Below are 10,639 nucleotides of genomic sequence, written 5' to 3'. Positions count from 1 at the left end.
CTTTCCTATGCAGCATAGTATATATAAATAAAGTGCCCAACACCGTGTGGGATGCAATAAATAAATGTTTACTTCCCAAATCTCCCTCTTCCTAAAGAGCCACGCAAACTACAAAGTTAAGACTGAGTTGTACCATGTCCAGCCATTAGTGTTACCTTCCTAAGGCAATCAAGACACTTGGAATAAGGAAACAAACTGGTGACATTGAGCCCAGTGCTTTGAATGACAGCTGCTTCCTTGCCTTAGCAAGGGTGTGTGTCCCCATTCAGCTGCATTTAGGCGCCAGTCCAGCCACGGGCCTGTTTCCTGTGTCAGTCGCGCTCAGCCTTGTTCTAGCTGCCAAATCCTCATATGCTGGGGCTTTAAAAGACAAAAAGGGAAATGGGCAGGAGATAGTTGAGCCTGGGGAAGAGTTCACTGAGACAGCTGTTCTGAAAAACCAAACAGCCTCAGTGGTTTCCAAATGGTGTGAATGCTCTTTCACTATCACCCTGCGCTGTGAGAACAACAACTTGTAAATTACATTTCAGAAATGACAGTTGTTCCACTGTCATTTCTGTGTGGCTTCTCCTTCTCCAGAGCCCTTCTGCCCTTGCTTCCAAGGTCTCTTGTCCTTTCCTTTGGCCTGTGTCCTTAAAAAGCTCAAGAAGTAGGTTTCTAGGATAGTGGGGTTGTAAGTAAATTTTTCTCCTTAAAACAAAATTCCTCAATTGCTGTTAACGATGTTTGCGAAACAATAGCAATCTTAAAGCAAAATAAACATCAGTGGTGCATTTAGGAAGCAGAAGTAGAACTAAGAGAGTCAATACATAAAAGGGAGGAATACTTTGGTGGCCCATTCTTAGTGTTCCTTATGCCTGAGGTTTCCATTGGCTAAGGACAAATCCACATATTTCAGGTTTCCAACGAGAGGCTTCTAGACCACCAGCACCTCTTTGTGATGTGCAATGGTGCTGAGTATTGATGCTTCCCATGGAACCCAAAGCTGTGGTTTCAAACATAACCCAGTTCCAGCAAGCGTTGAAATGCCAAAAGTCTTCCTACTTTTTTCACTGGCAAATGCTTATCTAAACTGGGAATGAGTGTTTTCCTTGAGCATTAGTTGAAACTATTAACCATGAAACAGAAGTGTGGCAATCTTGGGTCTAATAAAAATATCTTCATCCAAAATAGCGTATTTAAATCCAAATGTTCAACAGGAGAGATAGAGTTGTATTAGTCAGATTCTCCAGAGAAACAGAACCAATAGAATGTGTATCGAGAGAGGGAGAGAAAGATTTACTTTAAGGAATTGGCTTTCATCATTGTAGAGGCTGGCAAGACCAAAATCTGGAGGGCAGGCCGATAGGCTAGAGACCCAAGGAAGAGTAGATGTTGCAGCCTGGAGTCTGAAGGCAGTCTGGAGGCAGAACTCCTTCCTCAGGGAACCTCAATCTTTTCTGTTAAGGCCTTCAACTGATTGGATGAGGCCCACCCATTAGGAAGAGTACTTCACTCAAAATCTACTGATTTAAAAGTTAATTACATCCAAAAAGCACTTTCAACAACATCTAGATTACTGTCTGACTAAAAACTGGATATCAGGGCCTAGCCAAGTTGACACATAAAATTAGTCATTACAAACAAGTCAAGCCCAGATATTTGTATGACTTGCCTCTAAATATTCTCCCTCTGATATCAGTTTCCTATGCCTACACTATTTTTAACTAACGCTCACCTTAAATCAGTAGGTTATGGATTTGAGGCTTTAAAAAACCAGCGACGGGTCTGTCACCCACACAGACGTTTTGAGTGTGTTGATTAAAATCAGGAACTTTGATTCTATCAAAATAACTAAGACAACAGATCTTGTTAGTGTAGCCCCCTGTTAGTATTTTACTGACCCTGTATCTATACCTCTTCCAAGAAATCTTAATTAAAAAAATTTTTTGGGGGGGTGTCATATTCACCATTGGGAAGTTCATGCAAACAATGGGCTTTCTCCCCAGAAAATGTGCCCAAGCAGACACACATGTGATATTTATCATCTGATTTCAGGGGTCTCACAGATCCTGAAGCCCACCTCTTCATGGATCCCAGGTTCAGAAGCCTTTAAAAATGTTTCCTGAGCCTCCACACAGCAGATACCAGGAGCCGGGGATGCAGAGATGAATGAGTCATGGTCCTGCCCTCAGAAACTCACAGTCTTAGGAGGATGGCAAGAACATGGGTGCTTCTACAGGAAGGCCAAACTATAGGGGGGAGGGAGGTCGAGGGGCACTGAAGGGGTAGGTAACCTGGCTTGGGAGGTCACAGAAGGCCACCCAGAAGAGGGGCTGGGACCAGTAGAACCCTGTCTGAGTCTTGCCTGGTCTTTCCAGTAAAGAAAACGGATGGGCAAGAGACAGCATGGCTCTTTAGAGAAAATATTTTTCAGGATTGCTGAAGGATAAGATGAGCGATGGTGAGGTGAAGCTGGAGGAGTGCCAATGGCCTGATGCAGAAGGGCTGTCTAAGCCTTAGGCTGGGGGTTGGCAGGGTTTTTTTCTGTAAAGGGCCAGAGAGTAAATGTTTTAGACTTTTTGGGTGATCTGGCCACTGTGGCAACTTCTCAACTTGGCCATTGCAGCACAAAACCAGCCATAGATAGTATGGACATGAATGGTGTGGATGTGTTCCCAAAACACTTTAGAAACACTGAAATTTGAAATTGATATTCTTTTTAAATTCATAGACGTTATTTTTTGAGCAGTTTTAGGTCTGCAAAAAACTGAGCAGAAAGTACGGAGAGTTCCCAGACACCACCTCACTCCCGCCTATCCTACATTTTCCCCTATTATTATTGTGGTACATTTGTTGCAACTGATGAGCCAATATTGCTGTACTGTTATTAACCAGGTGCATAGTTTACCTTAGGGTTCGCTCTTGGTATTTGACCTTCTACAGATTTTGAAAAATGTATAATGACAGGTATCATAGAGAATACTTTCATATAGAATAGTTTCAGTGCCCTAAAAACCCACTGTGTTCCACCGGCTTGTCCCCACTTCCTTCCCCAAGCTGCTGGCAACCACTGATCTTTTTACTCTCCCCATAGTTTTTTGCCTTTTCTAGAATGTCGTATAGTTGGAATCACACAGTACGTAGTCTTTTTATACTGGCTTCTTTCACCTGGTTTTACACATTTAAGATTCTTCCATGTCTTTTCATGACTTGATAGCTCATTTCATTTTAGCACTGAATAATATTCCATTGTGTGGATGGACCACAGTTTTTTTTTTATCCATTCACCTACTGCAGGACGTCTTAGTTACTTCCAAGTTTTAGCAATTATGAATAAAGCTGCCATAAACGTGTGTGTGCCGATGTTTATGTGGAGCTAAGTTTTCAATTTCTTTGGGTAAATACCAAGCATCACGATTGCTAGATCATACAGTAAGAGTATGTTTAGTTTTGTAGAAAACTGTCTTCCAAAGTGGCTGTAGCATTTTGCACCCCCACCAGCAGTGAATGACAGTTCCTGTTGCTCCACGTCATCACTAGCATTTGATGGTGTCAGTGTTTTGGATTTGAAGCATTCTATTACATGTTTAGTGATCTCTCATTGCTGTTTTAATTTGCAATGCCCTAATAGCCTATGACATTGAGGAACTTTTTATATGTTTTTTTTGCCACCTATACATCATCTGGATGAGATATCTGTTAAGATCTTTCGCCCATTTTTAATTGGGTTGTTTATTTTCTTGTTGAGTTTTAAGAGTTCCTTGTATATTTTGGATAAAGTTCATATAATTTTCGCATGTCACATTGTTTTGATTTTTTTCAACAATTTAAAAATATGAAAAATTATTCTTAACTTGTGGTTTGTACAAAAGCAGGTGGGAAGCCAGATTCAACCCACAGATCATAGCTTAACAACCACTGCCTTAAAATTTTGGATTTTTTTCCTTAGAGCCATCGGGGATTCATTGAATGGTCACATGCAAGGAGGAGACATGACCAAGCACACACCTTATCCTCTGCCTATAATCAAGCAAAGACAGGAGTGGGGAGTGTGAGGGAGGCTGGAGCGGGACAATTGTTAGGAGTTTGTCACAATGATCCAGGTGAGGTGTGGTGATGGCTTAAACTAAAAAAGCTTTAATGCAGATGAATAGAGCTGGGCAGATTCAAGAAACATTAAGGAAACAGGAGTGACAGAACCTAGGGATTGATGTGGAGGATACTGAGGAGAGGGGACTGAAGGATAATACCTAGTTTTCTGACTCCAACAATGAATTAATGCTGCTGCTATTCACTGATGCAGAGAATACAGCAGGAGAGCAAGATAGGATGGTGCTGGGTTCAGTTTGGAACGTGTGAAGTTTGAGGACCCATGGGACATCCATGAGGAACTGTCCAGTTGCTTGCTGGTTGGAAGTTCAGGAGAGAGCTAAGGGCTTTGAAATCATTAGCTTATTAATTACAGAGCCATGGGAGTGAATGAAATCCCTTCCGGTAGAGGGTGTTGAGAGAGAAGAAAAGGGAAGAAGGAAGATGGCTGAGTGCAGAACCATGAGGAGGGCCAAGAATGAGAGGATAAAGGGAAGAAGGGAACAAAAGGAACATTTAGAAAGCAGACAGCAAGCCAGGAGAGAATGGGGGTCGTAGAAGCCAAGGAAGGAAGTGTTTTAAGGAGACAGATACAACCAAGAGATGGAGCAAGACATGAAGAGTTGGGGCAATTCACAACCCAGGTGGGATCTGGAATCCAAGATGACATTTCTGATCTGTCATCAAAGGGGGAGATATGCTCAGAGGTGTTTCTCTGCATGGACTTATTAGCATTGACCAGCTAGCAAGAGATTAGAGAATAAATAATCACAAAGCTGCCAGGCTGCTTAATTTCATTTGAAACTTGTATCAAAAGGCACAGGGAAAATATACAGAATGTTAAGGCTGCATTGTTTTCATTAACTGCTTTTCTATTCACATTGCATGAGTGAATCCTAAATAGTGTCCTTACCCAATCACTTCCACAGTGTGATTATGAGTGTTGTCCCCAGTTGACACATTCCGCAAGTCTGGTTCTCATGCCTTCCCAGAAGTTCTATGAGTTACCCAATATGCGTTCAATAAATTCCTTTTCTATTTAGATCATCTACGGTTTATTTCTTTGCTTACATATAAGAATTCTGGCTTATATAAGTCCGTTACCCTGTCTTGGAAAATAACAATACAAAAATCTCTGGGGTCATGTTTGAATAATTAGGAAATGACCTACTAGTTAATGTGTAGTCTTCATGTCAAAGACCCATAAGAGAGTGACCATGGTCACACAGTCAAAAGTCACACCTGTGCCCAGACTGGCTGGCCACACTTTAACCAACCTTGATCCACCCTGCCTTAAGGTGGCCGCCCAGAGCAGGGTGCTCTGATCAGTGGCCATCACTTATAACTCTGCACTTTCTAGCACAGTGGTCATCTCAACTGTAGAGGGGACCAACACAAAAAATTCTCCTTTGCAAGCTGAAGGAAAGTATAGAAAAATTTCCAACACATATACTAAGAAACCCTGTGTGCTTTTCCCACCTCGAAATAAACATCCCATATGCAATAGTTTTAATGTTGGTTATTGGTAAGCCTTAATGAGCAGCTCTGTTGGCTGGCTCTTCTGGACTGAATCCTGACTTGCTGCCCCAGCCCTGCCTGCTCCTAGATTTGGATCCCAGGATGGAATTCAATTCAGTGTCCCACTTCTGAACGTTTCCTTATCCCGTATTGCTGAATTGGTCTTATCTACTCATATCCCTCTCCTTTCTCTCTCTCTTGCCTCCATGACACCTCTGCCCTCTGAACTGAGTTTGGCGTTCTGGATTTGCAGCTGGCCTCCTGGCCATGACCCCAGGTTCTCACAGACCTTTCCTATCCTCCAATCCCCTTGATGCAGTCCAAGGTCCTGTCCCACATTCCCTTACTCTTCCCCATTATTCTACCATCCATCAATAGTATCGATCGTTCTTCAGCCCTAGTCCAGCATATCAGGTGTTAGCGTTTTCTGCAAAGCACAAATTCCTGTACCTCTCTCATATTTGATTCTGAGGAAGGCTGGTGTGTCTTGTTGGTTACCAGCTAAAGTGGCGCCACCAAGTGGCAAGAGTATAAACAGAGTTTAGAATTCACTCCAGCTTTGAAATTATGCAGCCAGGACTTTACATCAGCTTATTTCAGACTTACATAATTCTAACACCTACATTTTTTGTCTACCCTGTGCCTTGACGTGACCAAGGCAATCATCCATTCATCCAATAACAGTTTAATGTGTTCTTACTCTACCAGGAACTATGATAGTCCGTACAAGGGTGTGCCAAACACAGTCCCTGGTCTCTGGGGGAAAAGACAGAAAAATATACATGGGGGAGGGAGAGTGGAGAGCAGGCAGAGAAGGCTTCCCAGAGGAAGTGGCATCTAAACTGAGTTAAAAAGAATGAAGAAGAGTTGGTGAATAGGGGCAAGGAACACTTTTCAGACAGAGGAAACATGTGCAAAACACCTAGAGGGAAGATGCTGAAGGGCATTTGGGGAACTGCAAGTAACTCGGACACATGGAACCAGAGACTGCAGGAGGGGAAGTGGCAAAAGATGAGTCAGAAGAGTTTATAACAATAAGTCCAACACACATGTAGAGTTCTTACTGTGTGCAAGGAACTGTTCCCATGTTTTCCATTTGTTAACTCAGCCAATCCTCGCCACAGCCTACTGAGGTAGGTCCTACTGTTATTCCCATTTTACAAGTGAGGAGTCTGAGGCATAGAGAAGTTGAGTAATTTGCCTAAGTCATGTCGTTAGGAAGAGGTAGAGCTGGGGTGTGAGCCGGGACCTTCAGCCAAGCTCATGAGCTTGGAAGAGGGCGACTGAAGACCTTCAAGGAGGAGAGGAATCTGGTCATGGTGTGCTTTAGAAAGATTATAGGATGCCAGCGTATTCTCTGATGCCAGCAACAAGAGTGAAACCAAGGATGTTTGGGAGTTAACACTTGAAGAACATGCCAACAGACATCAGAACCAGTCCAGGAAGCAAGGGGGCACAGCAGCATGGGATGGAATTACGGTCAACTGCCAGGTTTCCAAGAACTGAGTGGGGAGCTGCGGGGATGCCAACCAAGGCTCCAGGAGAAAAGGGCATGAGGATTGCACCTGGCTGGCTCAGGGCTATTTCTTCAAGGTGGAAACATCCATATCCATGACCCTGCTTGAGCCTCCGCTACCTATTGCCTGACACTCACTTATCTTTTCAGACTGACCTCTTATCTTTTCAGACTTATCTTCCCACATTCACCCCAGATCCTCACCCAAGTGGAACCTACTTTGTTATTTACACCCAGACACATCACAAAAGGACTGAAGGAGCATTACAATAAATAAGCATATAATGAAATTAAGTTAAAACATGAGTAAGAATAAAGACTAAGACCAGAAAAAAACAATAATTAGAGCAGAAATCAAGCTTGGGTGGGAGAGGGGAAGAGGAAACACAAATATTCAAGCTGTAAGGTTCTCCTACTGTTGTGATAGTTAAGCTCAAGTGTGACACTAAGCTTCCAATCAAAGCAAAAAGGGAGACAAGGTCATTTACATGGCTGTTATTGATAGAAAAGAGGAAGTGCGCCCGTCTGTCAAGAAAACTTTTGTGGCTCTTGGCTAGTGAAGTTCTGACACACTGGACTGCTCTCCAATCCCTTAACAACCCCCTACATTCCCAACGCCACACCTTTGTCTCCTCGCTTGTAAACCCATGGCTATCAGTCAAAATCCTGCCCAAAGGTCAAAGCCCAGCTTAAGACATTTGGCACTCATGAAGATCTCTCTCTCCTCCCTAGTCAGATGTCCTTCCCTCATTTATTTCCCTGGCTTGTTTTCACTTCTTTCATAGCACTCATCACATTCTGTTATATTTTATAATTCAACGTGTATGTCTTATCTTTCTGAGACAATATAACTTAGAGGTTACAGTGACAGCTCTGGAGTCAACCTACCTAGGTTCCGCCTCTGCCACTCACTAGCTATGTGATCTTAGGCAAGTCACTTAATCTCTCTAAGCCTCAGTTTCCTCATCTGTAAAATGGGAATTCTAAGAGTGTCCTCCTGGTTCTCTTAGCATGGTTCCTGGCACCTGGTGAATTATCACATCATTATTAGCATCTTCATAATCTTCATCTCTTCTAGTACAGAGATGTCCAATGCAGTAGCCACTAGCCACAGGCGGATCTTTAAATTGAAATCAGTTACAATTAAATAAAATGTATAAGTCAGTTCCTCAGTGGCACTAGCCTCCTTTCAAGTGCCACATGTGGCTAGTGGCTACTAACAGGACAGAGAACATTTCCAATATCACAAAACTTCTATTGGACAGTGCACGTCTAGAGTAAGGATCAGCATTTTTCTTCTGTAAAGGGCCAGATAGTAATTGTTTTAGACTTTGCAGCCATGTAGTCTCTGTCACAACTGCTCAACTGCACCAATGTAGCATGAAAGCAGCATAGACAATGCATAAATGAATGTGTGGCTGTGTTCCATAAAACTTTATTTATGGACACAAAACTGAATCTTTATGATGTTCACATTTCACAAAATAGTATTCGAGTTGTTTTTAACCACTTAAAAACATAAAAATCATTCTTAGCTTGCAAGCTGTACAAAAATAGTCAGTGGACCGTAGTTTGCTGAACCCTCCTCTGTAGTATGTAAGCTCCTTCTGGATAAATTTCCCATCTTATTCATAGCTCTATATCCTGGAATACCTATTATTGAGTGCCTACTATGTAGCAGGCTTCTGTTATGCTTTGGGGGAGAGTCCTGCATATGTCACAAGCTCCGTCTTGTAAGAACTCACAGACTATAGTCAGCAGAAATAATGGCCCCCACAGATGTCCACATGCTACTCCCCAGAACCTGTGATGTGCTGTTTTATATAGCAAAGAAGAATTAAGGTTGCACATGGAACTCAGGTTGCTGATCAGATGACCTTAGGATAGGGAGATTATCCTGGATTGTCTAGGTGGTCCCAGTGTAACCACAAAAGTCCTTAGATATGGAAGAGGGAGGCAGAATAGCCAGTGTCAGAGCAATGCGACGTGAGAAAAACTCGACCAGCCATTGCTGGCTTTGAAGATGGAAGAGAGTCACAAGGCAAGGAGTATGGGCAGCCTCTAGACAACGTAAAAAGCAAGAAAGTAAATTCTTCCCTGGAGCCTCCGGAAAGGAATGCAGCCCTGCCAACAGCTTGATTTGAGCCTACTGAGACCTATTTAGGACCTCCCAAACTCCAGGTAATAAATCTGTGTTGTTTCAAGGCACTAAATTTGTGGCAATTTGTTACAGTGGCAATAGGAAATGAATACACAGACTAACAGAAGAGATAGACAAAAGAACAAATGTGACAAGCAGATGAGTACAACAGACACAGGTACAATGTACAACATGAACACAAAAGAGAAGATATGGAACACTATGGGAATAGGGGGTAGAGAAGAAGTAAGCCTTTCTAGAAGCACCATGGGAACCAGATTTTGAAAGATGAGCAGGAATCTAACAGGGAGATGGAGGCGTTGGCAGTGTGGGAGAGAGGTGAGGACAGAGGGAGGAGAGTACGGATGAGATGGGGCAGGCCAGGCAATAGGAATAAATGAGAAAAGAGGCCCAGCAGCTAAGCGGAATCAGACAGTGTTTGTCCTTCTGAGACTGGCTTATTTCACTTAGCATGTCAAATTCCACTTATATGAGGCATCTAAAATAGTCAAACTCATAGAAGCAGAGAATAGAATGGCGGTTGCCAGAGGCCGGGGTAGGGGGAAATGGAGAGTTGTTGCTCAATGGGTATAAAGCTTCAGTTATGCAAGATAAGTAAGTTCTAGAGATCTGCTGTACAACACTGTGCCTAGAATTAACAATGCAATATTTTGCATTTAAAAATTTGATAAGAGGGTAGATCTCATGTTAAGCATTCTCACCACACACACACACACACACACACACAAAGGGACACAAGGAAACTTTTGGAAGTGATAGATGTTTGTTACCTTGATTGTAGTGATAGCACCACAGACATGTGCATAGTCCAAACTCATCAAATTGTATATATTAAGCATGTGTAATTTTTCTATATATCAATTATACCTCAATAAAGCTGTTAAAAAAAAAAAGAAGGGGCTAGCCTGGTGGCATAGTGGTTGGGTTTGCAGGTTTGGATCCCAGGGGCAGACCTGCACACCGCTCATCAAGCCATGCTGTGGTGGTGTCCCACATACAAAATAGAGCAAGACTTGCACAGATGTTAGCTCAGCAACAATCTTCCTCCAGCAAAAGGAGAAAGATTGGCAACAGATGTTAGTTCAGGGCCAATCTTCCTCACCAAAAAAAAAAAAAAAAACGAGGCTCAGCATGGACAGTGGCACAGAGGGTAAAGACCATAGTGGGTTCAGGAACCTATAACAAGTCTGAGATTACAGGAGAACACAGTAGGTGGAGAAGGGTAAGAGATGAGGGTCAAGGTAGGACCAAATCTGGGAGGACCTCAGCCCTGCTGAGACTCTTTTCTTTGTCTACTGGAATTCCAGTTATTTATCTCGAGCTAGCAAATGAACCCAATGCTTACAGCAACAATCATTGTGTCTCATGATTTT

This window comes from Equus asinus, chromosome 13 (genome assembly GCF_041296235.1).
Source record: "Equus asinus isolate D_3611 breed Donkey chromosome 13, EquAss-T2T_v2, whole genome shotgun sequence".
Taxonomy (NCBI): Eukaryota; Metazoa; Chordata; class Mammalia; order Perissodactyla; family Equidae; genus Equus; species Equus asinus.
Note: the sequence above shows the minus strand (reverse complement) of the source record.